At 42.5% G+C, this 14943-nt stretch overlaps 1 pseudogene; it reads left to right on the top strand.

Moving 5' to 3' along the window:
* Positions 1-1623: 1623 nt before the first annotated feature.
* LOC147457425 (uncharacterized) overlaps positions 1624-14943 on the top strand; it is a 53788-nt pseudogene continuing 40468 nt past the window's right edge.

Raw genomic sequence — 14943 nt, forward strand, 5'->3', positions numbered from 1 at the left:
CTTTGTCGATTTCCGAACCGCTGAGGTTCACCACCGGGAGCCTCTCACAAGGCCTCTATCCCCATCCCGTTGGGCATGGAGTGCCCCAATTGATGTAGACCCCATTTCAGTTACTGTTATTGGCCCTGACGACTCCTCCTCCGTTTATAGGCAGGCTGGGGGGTGGCTATAACCCTGGCTCTGGCTCCATTCCACTTAAGCGCTTTATTGTCACTTTGCGTCGAATATGGCCAGCGTCGGCTCTTGCGCAGGCTCTCGGATGGTTTGAACAGTGGTGGAACAAAAGCACGCCCCGACTAGCGCGCCCCAGAACGAGAAGCACTTGGGCAATCATCCGCGCGGGGCAATTCAATTGCCTTGATCAGACGGCACTTCTGCAAATAGATGCATTATTATTAATCATCCTACTTGTACTTTTTCAAGTATACCTACTGTACGACAGTCAAGTGCGAGGCACACCTGGGTGGCCGTCTCCGCCTCTGACGATGGAACGCCTAGCAGGCGCGCCATATATATAACTAAAGGCCAGTTTACGAGAGAACGGGATTGTCGAAGGGCAGGGAGAAGCCCGCAGAACAATTACTAGGAACTGCCCCCCCTACAAGGACGTCGCCAACTCCTAACTACGCAGCGCTTTATGAATACCCACCCCGGTGGATCCCTTAAAAGGAGGTGGACAAGATATGCCAATAGATCAATTTGACGAGGTTTCGCTTAGGCTACAGAAGGGCGAGGTAATAACTGTAACAAGTTACTACAGCTTAAAGAGTGCAACCACTGCAGTGAAATATTCCTTAAGAATGGATTTATAGGTGGTTCCATGTCCATTGGGTTCATCCAACCTGAGGTGTTTTGCGTACTCTTTTATTTCCCACTGGCTCGAAACAGTGCTGCTTCCTTTGCAATCGTCTAAAATAAGGTGGTACAAGATGACCCTTTACCTTGCAAGCGGTAAGACCTACCAGATACCTTTGGTGGGCAAGTACGACAAGTTTGAGGGGCCTCAGAATACCGAAAAAATGTTTGAAGTTAGCCTTATTCCTAACTAGGGGTCTAAAGCAACAAAGACGTTCCGCCTTTGAGGTGTAGCGGAGGCCTATGACCAGTTTGACCGCCCTAACCTCAAAGCACCCGAGATAATCCAACAGGCCCAGATCCTTGAAAGATCCCTGGTTACCCCACTTATTTTCCCAGTTGCAAGCCGCGTTAAGGGCACCACATCCAGAGGGTCTATAGGGCTGGATGTGGATTCCTCATGGAATTGGCCTTATAGATGTGGACAATTAGTTTGTTGCGCGCGCTATTAGAGACTACCTTGAGAATGACAATTCCTTTATACAAGAAAGGACTCCGTCGGGCGGCCTCCATCTTTGGGAGCGGAGGATTACCCTCTGGGAGAAACCTATGAAGGGCGGTTTGTGTTTAGCAGGCGCCCATATAGAGTATTTTTCCAGTGGGAGAATAACAATCTTGGGAGAGGGCCGTGAGGTCTATAAGAGGGCCCCCCTTGCCGGATTAGGCGTGTTCCCGCGTCCTCTCTCGCCCGCCTAGGAGGGCTGCGTAGCTGAGGTTAGAACGCCTATTCTTAAGGGGACCCGGTGGAACACTCTTTACGGGTAGATAATGGGTAATCGGGCTATGCAAAAGGAGAAACTCATATTTCAAGCTCGCTATCTTTGCGATCCCCCCTTTGAGAAGGAAAAGGAGCTTGACCTCTTGAGAATCCTTGAAAAATGAGCGGATGAGCAGGCAGGCAAATATGGAGGAGATATGGCTGAGTTGGACCTCGAACTGGACGCCCACATAGGGGCGTTACTGGCCGATCGGTTTCAGGATACCTGGGCCTACCTGCTTGCGGACGAGTAGTGGTATGAGTATAAAAATCAAAGGTGGGATAGTCCGCCCGGATGGGCTTACGAGATACTAAATAAGATAGAGGAGGAGATGAAGGGAATGGGGGCTGCGTTCAGACGACCCCAAAGGAAGAGAATGAGCTCCCAACATCTTCTTAAATCAGTAGAGGAGAGCCTGTGCCGGCTCCTTAAACGGGCCAGGACGGTTGATTCAGGGCTCCCCTTTCTCAACGGAGTACTTGTTCCTCACGAGTCAAGGCCGCTATTACACCCGCCCAGTCCCTTGTCAATGCTTACAATGCTGCCCAAAAGTAAGCAAATGTACAAAATGTTAAAAATGAACAATTTTTTTGTCTTATAAGACTCTCTTTTTCTTTATTGTGCACAAAAATGAAGTAGTATGCATGCTTAGATCAAGTTTACGGAGACGACGTCTCCCAAACACCAAGTAGAGCTTGTCACTCTACTATGGAAGATTGATGGGACTAATGTGCAGACATGCTTGCGCCAGCCTCAGGCTCTCAAGCGCCAAATGAACTAGTCATCCATTGTGGAATGATGTCGTAGGGTAACATAGGGATCGTCTACCCGCTAAGAAAAGGACTCATGAATATGGTTTATCTTCTCTACACCATAGTCGAGGACGACTATGATTTCAAGAGAGAGGTAATGTCATAATAATCAATATCTAATTCTCCTAAATGATTTTATCATGTTAAACTGATCATTTAATATGGGGAAGTGCCAGGGGAGAAAAAGCTAGAATATTGGTTAAGCTAGAAGACCGGCCACAATAGGGATCCAAAGCAGGGAAAATAGGGATCCAAAGGGGGGGCCATCTACAAAAGAGCCATGTGCAACAATGGGCTAAAAAGACCCTAAGGTTCAGCCCATTAAGACTTCCAAAATGCTAAGGTTCCAAAATTCAAAGGTTGTGTCCAAAGGTCAACCCTAGGGGAAATTGGATGCTTTGTGTGTGTACAAAAAAGTCTTTGCAATCCCTACTTAGAAGGGGGCGAGCCTTGCATGTAGGGGATGAGAGAGAAAGCCACACACACACACACACAAGCTCCCTTTACACAAAGGGAATGAGGGACACATGTCAGCTCCCTAGCCCAGATGCCCACAAGGTGTACCCAATTTCTATTGGATGGCCTTGGAGGTGGACCAATGAGAATTAGGCTAGAGTAAATCTAGTTTAATTAATTTAAAAACACTTAATAAAAGAACCAATGAGAATTAAGTCCTCTAGAAGACTATTGGACAGTCTCCCAAGGGGTCCAATGAGCATTCAGTAGCCTAATGGCTTGCCTGATTCCTATTGGCTTGGAGGCAAAGGGGTCCAATGAGAGTTTAGTTGAATTATTAAATTACGTAAAGCTCTCACAAAAGGGGAAAGGGGGACACAGTCAGAAGGCTATCACTTATACTGCTTAATTACCATTGGCTAGGCTTGGGGAGGTCCAATGAGGGTAGAGCAAGAGCAAATAGCAAGAGGGCTCGCCCAAGAGAGAGAGAGAGGGGCTGATTTTTGCAAGGCATTATCACACACACACTCTCACAATCTCATGTGTGAAGAAAGAGAAGACTATCTCTTCCCAAGCTTTAATGGAGAGCTCATCACCTACTCCAAGCTTGTGCGATAGAAAAATACATCGACACACTCTTGGCATGTGGATGCAAATCCAACCAAGAGCCAAGCTTCAATGCATGCTCATCTCCTCTACCATGCTAATTACTAAGCTAAGCTATGCTAATATGAGTGATTATGTGAGGAGATGTACATCTTTCTCGTAAGATACTCCTTCTTCCTCTCAATCTACTCTCATACCGTGCTAGCTCTCACCATCTTCGAAGGTGTGTGAGGTCTTGGGTCTGAGACCGGGGATAATTGATGTTGTGTTTGCTAAGTGTTTTGCTTAGTGCATGAAGATTTCATCTTCATTGCACTAGCTAGTCTTGAAGGAACACAAAGAATTGTATTGTACAATGTCTCTCTTGATGGGAGAAACCATAATACAAAGCCTTTTGGAGGGGGGATCGGCTCCATGCAAATCCGGTCCTCAACTGTTGTCAATAGCTTAATTTCTCTCTCTTTTGAAAGTATTGTTGATGCTATCTAACTAGGTGTTATGCTTTTTGTTGCTCTCTCCACCCAAGCACTCTTGTAAGTCTCATTAGGAATCTATTCTAATGAAATTCCCACTATGTTCATGCTAATTTCCGCTACACACAAGGTTTTAGGTCATTAAATGTTACAGATGATCTCTCCATTTTTCCAAGACCAAGCTCACAACAACTCTACTTGCAATTGAAATCCTCGCGCTTGAAATTTGCAATAGATAGAAGATTGAGCACGTATGGTACGTGCAACCCATTGTCCCTCAAGGCATGAAAAACACTTGGGAGTGACTGCCACCACCATTAATGCAATCAAGAAAGTATGGTGCATTGACATGAGAAAACATGGGATATCTTATCACTACATAAGAGACTTAGTTATTGCTTATGATGTATGTTGGGAGAGAAACCTATTTCCCATGATGTCTCCTCCTGGCCTCCTTGTACCCGGTACACTACTACCTCAAGCACATCAATTGAAACAACCCTATCTCAAGTGGATCAACAATTGGTGATGATAAAGTATCAAACAAGGATTATCTTGTTCAGATTGACATAGAAGCATGGATTAAACAAGTGGGTGCAAGAGTACATGTGTCATCGATGGGGCATCATTCAACAAAAAGGTGCAAACAAGCAATGAGAGCGAAAATAAGAAGGCACGAATGTGGATTCAAGGTGGTGGTCCAACACTTTGAAGACCCTGATAAGGTGATTATCAAAGTCCAAGATACTCACTAGGGACATATACCTAGCTCCCATGCTGACCTTTATCACCTGCCAATTGCATGTTGCACGAAGGACATGTTTGATATAAGCACTTGTCGGCATGTTGCAAAAATGTTAAAGTCCATTAGGAAAAATATGAACCCCAAAAAGGCCTTGTAAGAGCAACCAATTAGATTTCAATCAACAATAAGATATAAAAGGGGGGCCGGAGGGGGGCATGTATACCCTTATCTACATACCTCAAAACTATATCATGTAGCATATCTATGGAAAGAGCTTGGCAATGCGATCCAAATGCACTATTGTCCAATAAATTTGAAGTTAAAATGCTCAAGTTATGACCATTCAAAAAAAAATTGCAAAGACTGGTGGGACCGTGGCCATAAGCCTATTCTCATTGGTGTAGAGAGTATATTCCAAAAGCATCTTTGACCTTAAAGGGCCCTTTTGGGGTTCATGTAAGGACATGGGTCCTATGGACAAGGCCACCGGCACGGCCGGACAGTGTGTACGCTAGGGGGAGGCTATAAGATAGCACAGTTGGGTGGAGACTAGCACATGCATTACCACCGCCCTTTCACTAGTATCTGAGCTATTTTTGGGAGGAGGCTAAAAGCGGCTTTGCATGTGCGTGCGACGCCCTGCTTCTCCCCCACATCCCATAGATAGCGATGTCTCCGCTGTGCAGCAAAAAAGAAGACAAACACAGTTTCCTGTGCGAGCAACGCGTGGACAGACAGCGACAGCCGACCACAATCGCCCTCCACGGTGGGCGATCAAGGCAAACTCGACCGACAACTTGACGACACCGAGGCTCCGAAGGCTTCCATTGGCGCCGTCGGCTGCACATGTAGGAAGGCCCGCTTAAGCCTTGCATGAAGGAGGGTTGAACCCACCCCATGAGGGTAAGAGGCCAATACATCAAGCTATTGGCCCTCGTTATGTATAACAAGGAAAGATAGTCTACTTGTGTACAAGGAAAGATAGTCTACTTGTGTTGAAAGGAAAACTAGAAGGAAAGGGAAAGCTTCAAACTTTAAGGAAGTAGCTTTATCCTTCCTTTTCACTTCTATGAGGAAGGCAAGTTTTCCTCAAAAAAAAAAAAAAAATCCTCAAGGAGGTAGCTTCAAAGTGAATAAAAGCCTTCACAAAAACGACGAGTTTTTGTGAGGAATCATCAACGGTGTTCTTACAAGGAATGACAAGTGAAGCACTCAACTTTTCACAAGGCGAGGTTCGCATGCAACGCAAATCGCGGAGCATACAAAACACAAAGACTTCAATTTCTCAAGATACAAGTTGTCGTTTCCTGCATTAGTGTGTGTTTACCATGGCCAGTGAAGATATCCCACCTACAGACACGTTTGATTTTGAGCATGTAGATCAAAATCAGGGCACCACGGGTGCTGCTGACACTAATATGCATGATGATGATGATCTAGGAGATCATGGACTTGTAGATATGGCTTCTTTCAAGACTTTGGAACATCGCCAAAGCGTACTTGAAAGAAACCTCTCTACACTCAATGCAAATGTTACCAATCTTACAGAGTTACTTGTGAAATTTATGAATTCATAGACAACTCAAGGAGCCACAAGTGGCACGGTTCAAGGGAACCAAGCTCGCACGACTCAAGGAGTCCAAGAGACAAGTGTTGCAGAAGATGCAGAAAGTAGCAATGCATTACTTAAGAATATCACCATTCCTGAGTTTCACGAGGAAGAGCGTGATCGCAAGAAGGATGCGGTCAATACGTTCTTACACAAATGGAGTGATATTCATAGATTGAGACACACCCCGGATATAAAGCCGGTTGTGGAAACAAGTCTATCTCTAAAAGGCAAGGCTATAAGTGGTGAATGAAATTTCCAATAGATGCTCGTCCTCCGTCTTGGGCTGCGTTTCATCTTCTTTCTCCAAAGAGTTTTTGGACTCCAATGAAGAAGATAAGAATTGGTTAGCATGGGATGCATGCCGCATGTCTGGTCTCTCTCTCACACAGTACCTTTCAAAGTATCGAGAAATCATATTAAAACTAGGTCTAGATGAATTCCAAAAGATAAGAGGTTTTAATAGGGGTCTTGACAAAGACTATCGTCTTCATGTCAAGACCCAACATCCAAAAACTTTGGAAGAATCCATTAGTCATGCACAAAGATATGATAATGACCAAGAGAGGAAAGGAAATGTTCCCTACACTAAGAGTACTTTTTCTAAGAGCAATGTGGCTAAGAGCCAATGGCGAGGTAGATCTCCCACACGTTCCAAAAGGAACAAGAGACAATCTACCTCTCCACGCCCACAAGAGTCTAAGAAGCCTAAGCAATCACAAGATACTCCGCCTGGGTCTCTCAGCACTGCTGATTTTGAGCGTGCAAAGAAACACAATTTGTGTTTTGGATGTCTTTCGGACCAACATAACAAGAAATATTGTCCTCTTTTGCAAGGCAAAGAAAAGGCCATGCACACAGTGCAACGCCTCACATTAGATTCATCTCCTAAATATTGTGATGTAGAGGTCCTTCATATGGAAGAAAAGCACAAATGTTGTGTGCCTGCTTCAATGTGGCAGCCCACCTTTGGCCCCCATGGTTTGATTCGCATGCATGGTACTATTAACGGACAACGTGTTCGTATTTTAGTGGATGATGGTGCAACTCATAACTTCTTGAACTATAAGCTAGTAAAGAAATTGAAGCTTACACAGACTCCCTGCTCTCACAAGTATGTGGTGGAGCAGATGTCTGGGAATGATAAAGAAGTATGGGACACGGTAGTTCAAGGGGCTGAGCTTATTGTTCAAGATGATACGATGACCACTAGTTATGAACACAACTCCTTATCCTTTACGGCCAATGGTAAACATGTGCTTTTGCTTGGTGAGAAAAATATACCATCTGTACCTCTTATATGTACAGTCGAGCTTTCTATTTTGCAGAAAGCAAATTTAGATGAAGTATTTTTGTGTTGCTGCTTGTCTCCAAATCTTGTGAATTCTCAAGAGCAAAGTGCGGTGAATTCTAGTAATGGTATGCAAAGTGCAAAGAATTTTACTGATAAACAAAGTGTTAACAAATCTAACAAGCAAAGTGCTCTCAATTTTAATTCTATAGAGCAACGTGCAACTTTTGTAAAACAAACATTACAAGAATTACAAGATTCTCCATCCCAGCATAACTCTAGTTTACTTTCTCCTTTTGCAGGGCAAACGCTAACTCGCTTACTCACTACACTAAACCGGTGAGTAAACCACCTTATCGTATGAGTGCTAAAGAAGCCAAGGAGGTTGAGAGTCAGTTGGCTGACTACCTCGCTCGTGGTTTCATTAGACCTAGCACTTCGCCTTAGGCATCACCAATTCTATTGGTAAAAAAGAAAGATGGTACTATGCGCATGTGCGTAGATTATCGCGGATTAAATGCAACAACCATCAAGAACAAGTATCCTCTGCCTCGAGTGGATGAGTTGTTTGATCAACTCCACAGGGCAAGATACTATACAAAGATAGATCTTCGTTCAGGATACCACCAGGTACATATCCTACTGCAAGATATCTCCAAAACTGCCTTTACAACACGGTTCGGGCATTTTGCATTTTTGGTTATGCCTTTTGGTCTAACCAATGCTCCAGTTACATTTATGACACTCATGGATAGTGTCTTACGTTCCTATCTTGGAAAATTTGTTGTTGTTTTCCTTAATGATATTCTCATTTACAGTAAGACTTTGGGCTTACATCATGATGTTCAAGAGTACGTACTAAACTGCCAACAGTGCCAAGTTAATAAGGCAGAGCACCTCAAGGTAGGTGGCCTTTTACATCTTTTAGAGATTCCACAAGGTAAGTGGGAGAGTATCTCTATGGATTTTGTAGTAGGACTACCTACTACAAATCATGGCCATGATGTCATTTGGGTAATTGTAGACCGTCTCACAAAGATGGGTCGATTCATTCCCACTAAGACTACGGTTAAGACACCGGAATTAGCACGGCTATTTGTAGAGCATATATATAAACTCTATGGTCTTCCAGCTAGTATCATTAGTGACAGAGATCGAAGTTCGATAATCACTTCAGGAGAGCTGTGTTCCAAAAGTTGGAAACTAAACTTAATCTAAGTACGACTGATCATCCAGAAACAGATGGTCAAACGGAAAGAGTTATCAAGTGCTAGAGGATATGCTACGAGCATACGTTAGCAAGAAGAAAACCAATTGGAAAGACTACTTACCTATATTGGAACTTGCTTATAATAGTTCAAAGCATGTGACTACAGGGATTAGTCCATTTATGCTTTTGTATCGATTTCAACCTAGATCACCCGTTACGGTGGGGTTGGCTAAGGAGAAGATACAACAAGCGAAGGATTTTCTCCAAGACCATTTTGACATGCTTCGAATTGCTCGACAGAATGTTTCGCAAGCTCAAGATCAATATAAGAAGTACGTAGATGAGCATCGACGTCTTGCTACTTTCAAAGAAGGAGACAAGGTTTTCCTCAAAGTTCCGAAGCATTCAAAAAGTCTGAAGACGGGAAAAGTTGCTAAACTTTCACCATGCTATTGTGGACCATTTACCATTCTCAAACGTATAGGTCAAGTGGCCTATAATTTAGCTCTTCCAGAGCATTCACGAGTTCATCCTGTTTTCCATGTTAGCCGTTTACGAAAACAGCTAGGACAGAATGATAATGTCATTGACACAGGTGTGCTGGTTGACCTTATCGAACTGCCAAGCATTCCTCATGAGCCCGAAAAGATTTTGGATTCTCATGAGCTTCGCACCAGACATCATGTCAGACGACAGGTGTTGGTAAAATGGCTAGATAGACCAGAAGAAGGTTCTACATGGGAAGATGTCTCCGCAGTTAAGAAACGTTTTCCTATGTTGGTTTTCGAGGACGAAAACGATTCTCCCAGGGGGGGGGGGGGGGTAATGTAAGGACATGGGTCCTATGGGCAAGGCCACCGGCACGGCCGGACAGTGTGTACACTAGGGGGAGGCTATAAGATAGCACGGTTTGGTGGAGACTAGCACGCGCATTACCACCGCCCTTTCAGTTCATATTTTTCCCAATTGGCAAAGGAACGCTTCACATGGAACATGCATCTAGGCTTGAAATTGCATACATAGAAGATTGGGTGCGTATTGTACATGCATCCCATTGTCCCTCAAGGCATGAAAAACACTTGGGAGAGGCTGCCATCATTAATGTAATCAAGATAGAATGGTGCATTGACATGATAACACATGGGATATCTTATCACTAGATAAGATATTATTGTACGTGCAACCCATTGTCCCTCAAGGCATGAAAAACACTTGGGAGTGGCTACCACCATTAACGTAATCAAGATAGAATGGTACATTGGCATGATAACACATGGGATATCTTATCACTACATAAGAGACTCGGTTATTGCTTCTGGTTGTATGTTCGAAGAGAAACCATTTCCCATGATGTATCCTCCTGGCCTCCTTGTAGTTGGTATACTACCACCTCAAGCACATCAATTGAGACAACCCTATCGCAAGTGGAGAAACAATTGGCGAACATCATGATAAAGTATCAGACAAGATTTTTCTTGATCAAATAAAAAAAGAAGCATGGATTAACCAAGTGGGTGCAAGAATAAATGAGTCATCAATAGGGCAACATTCAACAAAAAGATGCAAAAGAGTGTCAAGAACGAAAATAAAAAAGGCACGAATGTGGATTCAAGGTGGTGGTTCAACATTTGAAGACCTTGAGAAGGTGATTATCACAGTCAAAGGTACTCACTAGGGACATATATGTAGCTCTCGTGCTGGCCTTTATCACCTTCCAGCACAAAGGACATGTTTAATATAGGCACTTGCAGGCATGTTGCAAAAATGTCAAAGTCAAAGGAACGCCTTCGCATGGAACATGCATATGCATATGATCATGTGATCGATCGGTTCTTCATGTTACCAAAATAAGTGCAAAGTTAGCTACACTAGATATGCACACAAGGTACGATATTCTCTCCCAAAGCCACCCATAGACTCAATCATATCGTTTTATGAGTAATTCTTTGTAGATCTATATTATGTTGCATCTCTTGGACTTATTGTAGAAGGATTTGTAGAGCATGAATGGATTGCAATGCTTACAAAAGCGCTCCGCTTGCAAGACTTGAAGAAGGTACCATTGAGAGAGCTCAATATGCGATCACAATTGCATGCTTTTTTGCTCATGTGCATGTGCTTGAGAACATGCTAGAAATTGCTATTCATTTCTCACATCATAACTCATGGGTAGTGCATAACATATTTGAAACAAATGTTTTTTGCTTACCACTTTATAATGCAGTCTTGCCCAACCAATTGGTGTAGGGAGGCCAATATGGCTAATGCTATGCACGAGCGATGTGGGAACTAATCAAGAAAAAGTGTCTTTGGAGTTTACCTTGAAGATGGTCTTTGCAAAGCAAAGCAAAATTTGTCATGTTACTATTGTCGTTGACAAGAACCAGCAAGTTGCATGTGTCAACAACTAGCATCAATGTTAATAGCCATCATGCTCAATTGATTCCATAGGTTCCTAAGGATAAGTGAGGTGATTTCTATAATCACTTATCAAATCTAATGCAAGTGCCAATTGAGGAGATTTTTGAGCTAGGGATATAGGCAATTGTTGCATACATATTTAACACATGAAAATATCCAGTGTTACGTGAAAAACGATTGGTGTGGTAGCACATGCATGTAGCAAAGAAGGTGGACAAAGTTTGGGCATCTATTTGCACATGGGAATGTGGACACTACAAACCTGATTGAACAATTATGGCAATATATCAAGTATACTTTGCTTAATGCAAAGATAAATAGGTCGATACTTGTCCTTTTGCATGCACTTGTGTGTGATTCATTGCATGGCACATACATCGGAGGAACTTTTCTTGAGTTCTTTGAGCAAAAGCAAGATATTGGTAAGAGTATTGGTTTTGGAGTTTGCAATTAGTATTGTATTCTATTGTATATGCAAACTCCGAAGGTTCTTGTGTTTGAACTTGTGCTAGATGATTCCGGGCATTTCAATCGAGTTGGGTCAAGCAAGCAACACACATCTAGGTTAGCAGTCAGTGAGGCAATTCCCAAAAGGTTTGAGGCTTGCCAGTCCTTAAGTGACAGAGGAAAGCACTTTTCTCTTCAAAATTCTTAGCATGTCATCTTTTTCCCATTGGTATCATGTGAGCATCCAATCTAGCTATTGTGATTATCTCGACTTGGGTTCAGAATGCAAACATCAGTACGGAATCTGACTAGTTGAAAAGCACTTTTCTCAATTGCTATGTATTTTCCAGCTCTTGATAGCATACAGGCTTTCAACTGTAACATTTAATGCACTAGTAACTTGTATGTAGTAGAAATTGATAACATAGTGAGAATTTCATTAAGAACAAGTTCCTAATGAGCATAGAGAGAGTACTTAATTTGAGAAAGCACCCTAGAAATTTACACCTAGCTAATTTGGCATTGACAATACTTGAAAAGAGAGAGAAATCGGACAATTGACGATAGTTGAGGACCGGATTTACATGGAGTCGGTCCCCCCTCCATAAAGGCTTTGTATTATAGCTTCTCCCATCAAAGGAGACTTTTGTACAATACAATTATTGTGTTCCTTAACAAAACTTGTTGGTGAAATGAAGATGGAATCTTCATGCACCAAATTATGCTTGAAAAACACACCTCACACCTTCAAAAATGGTAAGAGCTAGCAGGAAATGAGGATAGATTGAGAGCCTAAGAAGAGGTATCTTACGAGAAAGAAGTATTCTCCTCACATAATCACTATAATAGCATAACTTAGCTTAGTAATTAGCATGGTAGAGGAGATGAGCATGCCATTGAAGCTTGGCTCTTGGTTGGATTTGCATTCCATAGGCAAGAGTTGTGGGTGTAGGCCTCTACTTCTCAATGCTTGGAGAAGGAGATGGAGTTCTTCTTGCACACATGAGTTGTGTGTATGTGTAGCAATGAGTTAGAGTAAAATTCAGCCTTCTCTCTCATCTTGGTCGACCCCTCTTGCTATTTGCTCATGCTTGCATCCCATTGGCTCCGGTAAAGCTTAACCAATTAAAAGCATAATTGATAGCCTTTTGACAAGTGTCCCCCTTTCCCCTTTTGTGAGAGCTTTAGGTAATTAAATAATTCAATCAAACTCTCATTGTACTTCTTAGTCTTCTGGCCAATAGGAATCAGGCAAGCCATTGGGCTGTTGAATGCTCATTGGACCCCTTGGTAGACTATCCAATAGTCTTTTAGGGAGCTTAATTTTGATTGGTTCTTTTATCAAGCATTTTTGAATTGATTAGACCAATTTTACTCTAGCCTAATTCTCGTTGGTCCACCTCTATGGCCATCCAATAGGATTTGATGGGAGGTTGGGGGCAACTGGCCTACGAACCTGACATGTGTCCAGTATTCCCTTTGTGTAAAGGGGGAGCCTTGGAGTGTGTGTGTGTGTGTGTGTGTGTGTGTGTGTCTCATCCCCTACTAATAGGGCTCTCCCCCTCCTTCCTAGGGATGTGGGAAGACTTTTTAGTCTTCCCATGACCATCCCGATTTCCCCTTGCTTTGGCCATTGGATTAATGAGTTAATTTTTGGAACCTTAGCCTATGGAAGTCTTAATGGAGTTAAACCTTAGGTCTTTTAATCCCCATTGAATCACATTGCTCTTTTGCAGACTCTCTCCCATTGGTCCCTATTTTCCCTCCTTTGGATCCTTGACAGAGACTGGTCTGGCAGCCTTACCAATATTCTAGCTTTTACTCCCCTAGTACTTTCCCATATTAAATGATCAGTTTAACATGAGATAATCATTTGTGAGTATTAGATATTAGTTTTTATGACATTAGCTCTCTCTTGAAATCATAGTCATCCTCGACTATGAGGTAGAGAAGATAACGTCTAGTCATTACTCCGTTTGCTAGCGGTTAGAGGATTCTTGTTTTACCCTACGACACCATTCCAAAATGGATGACAAGTCCACTTGGTGTTTGAGAGCCTTAGCGCAAGCATGTCTGCACATTAGTCTGTATCAATCTTCCATTGTAGAGTGACAAGCTCTACTTGGTGTGTGGGAGACGTCTCCACAAACATGATTCTAAGCATGTATACTCATTAACATGTGCGCACAATAAAGAAAAAGAGAGTCTTATAAGACAAAAACTTTTTTCATTTATACATATTTACATTTGCTTACTATAAGGAGTCATTGTAAGCATTGACAAGGTTTAGGTTATCCTTCAATCTTATGCCTTGCATCCATCTAGCATCTTCAAAAGGATAATTTTTAGACTTGATAAGATATCATCGGATAGTCTTACCACCTCGTAATACCTTGTCTTTGTGTCAAAGAATGGACTCGGGCTGCAACACCTCTTCTTGGTCCTCACTCTCCGGTTGGTCTTCATTGATTGCTTCTTGAGGTAGCTCTCCTTTGTAAGGCTTTAATAGGCTCATGTGGATTGATTGGCCTAAGAATCTAAAAGGGACCATAGTACCTTTTTGCTAACTTAGCATAATACTTTTTGTGTCATGTTGGGTTCTTGCCTGTTGTGTGCCTTAATCGAGCCTTGGGAAACTTGAGCAAGACCCAATCGTTTTGTTTAAAGGCTAGGGCTCTTCTGTGCTTATCAGCAAATAGCCTTTTGCCTTTGTTGAGAGATGGATATAGCATCCTTAATCTTTTGGAAAGATTCTTGCAGGTCTCGGCTATATTCATCTGCAGCAAAGATCTTCCCATGTACCTTGATTAGCAGGGGACTTTTTTATCTTCCCTCTATCACCTCAAAAGGTGCTTTTCCCGTGGAAGTATGTACAATGTTATTGTAAGCATACTCCACTAAGGGTAAGTACTTCTCCCATTGGGACTTTTGATCTACTTCTGTGACATAAGATTTTAGTAGATCAAGAATTGTTAAATTATCTATTTTACTATGGCCATCCGTTTGGGGATGATAGGCCAAAGAGAAGTTTAGTCTTGTACCTAAACTCTCAAAGAGACCCTTCCAAAAATTACTGGTCATTCTAGGATCTCTATCCAAAACTATAGATATTGGCAAGCCGTGGTACTTGAAGATTTGTGATCTAAAGAGGGTTACCATTTAATGGGCTTTGATAGTCCTTTTGACAGGTATGAAATGTGCTTGTTTGCTAAACCTATCTACCATCGTTCATATTCTTGTATTCCTATGGATAGACTTGT

Source organism: Adiantum capillus-veneris, chromosome 5 (genome assembly GCF_014529385.1).
Source record: "Adiantum capillus-veneris isolate H3 chromosome 5, ASM1452938v2, whole genome shotgun sequence".
NCBI classification, from domain to species: Eukaryota; Viridiplantae; Streptophyta; class Polypodiopsida; order Polypodiales; family Pteridaceae; genus Adiantum; species Adiantum capillus-veneris.